A 6,127-nucleotide genomic window follows, 5' to 3' on the forward strand; every position below is an offset into this window, starting at 1 on the left:
GCAGCGCGGGGGGCGGCGCTGGGGGGTTTCAGGCGCAGGAACAGGATGGTTTTTCCCCACCGATCTCTAATTTTTCACCAATTTCCGTTTCTTTCCAACATCTCAGCGCCAACAGCGGGACAGCCCGGCAGCCCCTGCGCCCCGCCTGCCCCCCCGCCCCCAACACCCCCCCGCTCCGACCGGCGGGCCCGGCGCGGGTTTCCCTCCGCCGGGAGAGTCCCGGGCCGGGCGCCCCGTTCCCGGGCCGGGGCCCGGCGCTCACCGGCGTTTGGTGTCGGTTCTGCGGGGCGGGCGGGTGCGGGGGGTGCCGAGTCTGGGGGCGGTGCCTGTCTCGGTGGGTTTTTCTTTCCCCCGTGCCACCTCTCTGTTTTATTTGTCTTTTTGTTTCAAACAAACACATCACGGTCGGTACCTGCGATGGCGCAGCCGCCGCCGCGCACCCACCGCTCCGCGACACGCGCGCGCTCAGACACACACGTCCCCCACCCCCCCCCCACCCGCCGTCCCGCACGCGCAGCGCCGGCGGGTCCGACCCCGCTCACCCGCCCGGGGGGGGGGCGGTGTCCGTCAGCCGCGCCCCCCGCCGCCGCCAGAGCCCCTCCCGCGGGGAGCGGGCGGCGGGTCCCGTCACGGCGGCCCCGCGCTCAGCAGCGGGGCAGGGCGGGCGGCCCGGGGGCCGGCGGCGAGGAGCGGCCGGCGCGGAGGTAGGCGGGGGGCGGGGGCCGGGGTCTGTGGGAGAAGGTTCGGGTTTGGGGCCGGTGGGATTTTCCCTCTTCTCCCGCCGTGCGCAGCCTCTGCCCGCCCCCCCCGCCCCGTGTCCGTTCGCTTCTCAGCCGCGGTGGGGCGGGAGGGGCGCGCGGCGGGCGGGAGAGCGAGTGAGTGAGAAGGGCGGGAGCGGGGCGGGGCGCGGGGCTCGGGGCTCGGTCCCGGCGGGGCAGCGACTCGGCCCCGGGCACGGGCCGCGCGGCGCCGGGACCGCCCGCTCCGGCCCCGGCCGCAGCCCGCAGGGCGCCACCGGGTCCTAAAGTCGCTCCCGCCGTCCGTCCCGGGGCGGCACCGCTGCTGCGGGTGGGGGGGTGGCGCGAGGAGGGGGGGAGCAGGGCAGCGGGGCGGGGGGGGGGGGCAGGGCAGCGGGGCTGCCCAGACATGTTGGGCAACTGTGAAATTTCCTCCATCTCTGCAGCAGCGCCCTGGTTCCAGCTGGGACAGAGTCAGCTCTTCTGTCCAGCAGCCAGCAGAGCTCGTGTTTGGTTTCAGTCTGGGACTGGCTCTGGGAAGAGCGATCATTGTGTCAGCTCCCGTGGGAGGCTCTTCATGTGGTTTCTTGAGGAGATATTCCACCATTGCAGCTGTACCAAGAGTTGGTTGATCAGGGGCCACCCACCAGCTATCAGTATCTTTAGTGCATTTTAAGAGTTCTGCTGCTTTATTTTCTTTCTCTGTATGTTGGGGGGCTCATACCAATCTTTCTGTTGGGTATCAAGGCTCCTGTCAGTTGGCCTGACAAGGCCACTCTCTTTGCTGCTGCGTCTGCTCCTCAGTTCCCTCGTATTGTTTCTCCTTGTCCTCTTTGATGAGCTTTACAGTGCGTTATTGCCACCTCTTTTGGACCCAGCACAACTTGCAGCAGCTTCCCAGATCCTACCTGGTAGGGGTTCCTTGCGATCTTCATAATCCCACTCCTTCTGTGTAGCACCATGAGCGTGCACCACCCCAAATGCATACTCAGAGTCCTTTACCAATTTCTGATGCTCTCATCAGGGAATGATCATGCTTCCAGCTCTTCTTGTGGTGTCACTACAGTGTATCCTGCCTTCCATTCTCCATTTGCCACAACGCCGCTCCCCTCTGTGTGCATTTCCATACCAGGATTCATTACTGGGATCCTACTAGATCTGGCCTACTAGAAGATGTCTGTCTAGGCAGACCTTTGATGTGGCAAAGGGAATTGCTAGAGCACAGGGCAGAGGGCTTGGAAGCCTGTGTCCCAGGTGGCTCTGACACCAGAGACAGTTCACCCGTTGGGGAAGACTGACGTTTTGTCAAGGACTTGACTTGCCGGCTTCCCGCTGAGCTTTGGGATGCAGATCTCAAGGCTGGCTCTCCTTCGGTGGAGCTCTGCTTCAGAGCTGCACTCGAAAACCTCCTGGAAAATGTCCCCGCAGGGGGCACTGTAATGGCGATGTATTGTGACCACAGTGATATGGGGGAAAAAACAGGGCAGCTGTAAGGGATAAATGAGGTGTTATGCCTGCTGACTCCCAGATGTTATTTTTCCTGGGTGTTAGGCCTGCTGTGGAAGGCAGGAGGAGGGAGTGGGAGCCCAGGTCTCCTCAGCTGTGCGAGTGCCCCTTTGTTCTATCCTGGCTCAGCAATGGGATGCTTGTTAGAGAGCAGGAATCGAGAAGAGGGACGTGGGCCAAGCTCTCTGCTAGCGGAACCGTGCTGACTGCTGTGCCCTTACACCAGGAGATAATTTGCCTTATAGTGCTGGAGGGCTGAGCAAATGCGCCCTGCGGAAGGGACACAATTCGCTCAGTCTCCCTCCTGCCCTTTCCTTTTTCCTTACGGAAGGAGGGCAAACCCCAATGGAGATGGGATCGCTGAGACAAAAGGTGAGTGGTGGGGAGTCATTTTCAGAACTTGGGTTACCTCTGTGAAACCAGAGCAGAAGGAGGGTCAGGGTGACTGAGCTTTGGGTTTAGCCTCCGCTGTGGTTCTGACAAGCCCATGAGCAGTTGCCCATCCTGCCAGACACGACGGTGAGCAGCACAGCCCGCTCTAACGCCTGTCAAAGCCAGCGTGTCGGATCCGGAGGGAGCTCCTCTTCCTCAGCTTCACCAGCTGGAAAAGAGATGGTGTCCCATCCTCACCCTGCCTCGGAGCTGTGGCCGTCGCCTTCGGGAAAGGAGTGGTCTTGGTCAGCGTCTGGGCAGCGGAATGGGATATTTACCTTGTGTGAGAAACTAGGGACTATAGTATTGTTTATTAAGATTTATGTTAAGCCTAATGTAAAGGTTAGACAACCAAAGAAAAGATAACCGTAATTGTTTACACAAACTAAACTAGATACCGCTCGCGCAAGCTAAAACTATCTGCAAGATGTTCTAAGGAATTGACATAGGCAAGGATATATGGGTGAGGGGTCAACTATTGTTTTGCTTAACAAAATATATATATATAGGCAAGGATATATGGGTGAGGGGTCAACTATTGTTTTGCTTAACAAAATATATATATATATAGGCAAGGATATATGGGTGAGGGGTCAACTATTGTTTTGCTTAACAAAATATATATAGACTGCTTTGCTTGCATAAAAAAACTTGCTTTGATTGTTGGAGACTCTTGCAAAACAGTTACCACACAGCAAATTGAAGACCATATATGGAAAAGGTTTTCTAAAGGTAACTGAGGAAGACTTCAAGCCTTCAGCCTCAACGACCACCAGAAGGCAGAAAAAGACCCCTAACAACAACTAGGACATGCGCAGAGTACTCCACTAAAGACACGATTGCGGAACTGGAGGACTGATAAAAGGAGACTGTTTTGAATCCGAGGCACGGCAGTTGGCGGAGCGCAGACTCCCCTGTCGTCCAGCGCTGTCTTTGCTCATATTCTACTTGCTATAATTAATAAAATTCTAATTGGAATGATCCATTGTGGTCTCAATTTATAACAATTTCTGGTGCCGTGACTCGGATAAGGAACGGTGGGCTTCTGTCCTCCGGGGAGGCGCCCCGCGGCAATCTGCGGCCCCGCGACTGACAGCCTACCTCAACCTTACCGACGAACCTAAATTCTAGAATAATGAGCAAAGGAGAAACCGGTAAAATCCCATAAAAATTCTGTGCACGGGAGTCCGGACGAAGACGCAGGACGCGTGAGTATATTGCGAAATTGTTCGCGGGTTTGCCGTTCGGGCGGGATTGGGTTTCCTGGAATATAACGAGTGAGAGGTTCGATATACTGAACCAAGCGAGTGTGGACTCTTAAGTACTGCGTTTCCCATCTCCCGCGAGGGACTGGGCCAGGAACAAGGGGAGCGAGGGAGTGTATGTTTGCGGATATTCCAGAAGATGGGGGCGAAGGGCAGCAAGCCTTCGACTCCCATGGGAAGGGTACCCACTGTACCTAAGAATACCCCTCTGGCATGTATCTTAGACAATTGGAGATATTTCCCTGGAACTCTAGGGAAAGATAAGCAGAAGATGATAGAATATTGTACTAAGATATGGGGAGGGAAGAAGATTTCTAAAAATGTCTTTTGGCCAGTCTATGGGTCAAAAGAAGATTGGGTAAAACAGCAATTAAACCTCTGGGTTAATAATAAAAAAAAAAAAAAAAAAAAAAAACAACAAAAAAAAAAACCCTTAACCCAGAGGAGAGTCAATATGCGGAAGTGTGGCTAGAAAGACCGAGAGCTAGACTTTACCCGCTGAATGAAATAAAACAAAAGAAAAAGAAAGAAGAGTTAGATGAAACCCTTCTAAACCCCCCTCCTTACATTCCTCCTCCTGCTCCCACAGCCCCCCCCAGAGGTCCCCAGAGCACCCACTCCCCCACCAGAGTCAGAACAAGAGTCTCCCCCTCCTCCTAGACGCGTAACTAGAAGTCAAAAGGAGGCAGCTCAGATGTACCCCCTAAGAGAAATACCCATGGGGAGACCTCAACCTGTGATCGGATATATCTCTGTACCCCTAAACTCGGCTGACCTACGAGATTTTAAAAGAACCAAGATGGGAAACTTAATTGAAGACCCACTCGGAGTGGTAGAAAGATTAGATCAATTTTTAAGACCAAACCTTTATACTTGGGATGAGATGCAATCTATCCTTGGTCAATTATTTACTACCGAGGAAAGAGATATGATTAGACGAGCAGAAATGAGACTGTGGGATGCTCAACATGCCCAGGGACCCCAAGCAGATATTAAATGGCCACTCCAAAGACCTAATTGGGATAATCAGGATCCGGTGCATAGAACTCATATGCAGGACCTGAGAACTATAGTAATTCAGGGAATTAGAGAAGCAGTACCCCGTGGCCAAAATATCAATAAAGCATTTAATGAAATGCAAAAGAAAGATGAAAACCCTACTGAGTGGCTGGAATGACTGAGGAAAGCCCTTCAGCTGTACTCTGAGGTAAATCCAGACGACCCTTTAGGACAAGCGCTCCTCAAAACCCAGTTTGTGGCAAAATCATGGGAAGATATTAGAAGAAAAATTGAAAAAAAAAAAAAAAAAATTAGAAGACTGGCAAAATAGAAGATTAAATGAATTATTGAGGGAGGCTCAGAAAGTTTATGTAAGAAGGGAAGAGGAAAGTAATAAACGACAAATAAAATTAATGGAAGAAAGTAGCAGACGACAAATAAAAATGATGGTAGCAGCGGTCAGAGAGGATCGCAAAGGGCAGACTGATAAAACACAGATCTGCTAGAACAAAACAAGGAAACGTGATAGTAAAAAAGAACAAAGATGTTGTTTTTACTGTGGAAAGAGGGGACATATAAAGAAAAGTTGCAGAGAAAGGATTAAGGATGAGGAAATATTGAAAACGGAATAGGAAAGTCAGGGGCTCTATATCTTAGGGGACTGGAGTCATCATGAGCCCTTGATAAAATTAAAAATAAGTCCCCATAAACAAGAGTTCACCTTTTTAGTAGACACTGGGGCTGAAAAATCGACTATTAAGCAAATACCTGAAGGATATAAAATTTCCTCTAAAAAAGTACAAGTAATTGGAGCAAAAGGAGAACCCTTTAAAATAAACAAAATCAAAAATGTGGTATTCGAAACTGAAAATAAATTTGGAATAGGTGAACTCTTGCTCGTCCCTAAAGCAGAATTTAATCTATTAGGACGAGATTTAATTGTTGAATTGCAATTAGAAATTAAAATGAAAAATCAAGAACTAACAGTGTCTGCTTATCCTTTGACCGTGGATGATCAAAAACAAATTAACCCCGATGTCTGGTACTCTCCGGACACAATTAGCAGGCTGAAAATCCCACCAATTAAAATCCAAATTTCCGAACCCCATATACCTGTGAGGGTAAGACAATGTCCCATATCCCTAGAAGGACGGAAGGGATTAAAACCGGAAATTGATCGATTGTTAG

Source organism: Tauraco erythrolophus, chromosome 18 (assembly GCF_009769465.1).
Source record: "Tauraco erythrolophus isolate bTauEry1 chromosome 18, bTauEry1.pri, whole genome shotgun sequence".
NCBI lineage: Eukaryota > Metazoa > Chordata > Aves > Musophagiformes > Musophagidae > Tauraco > Tauraco erythrolophus.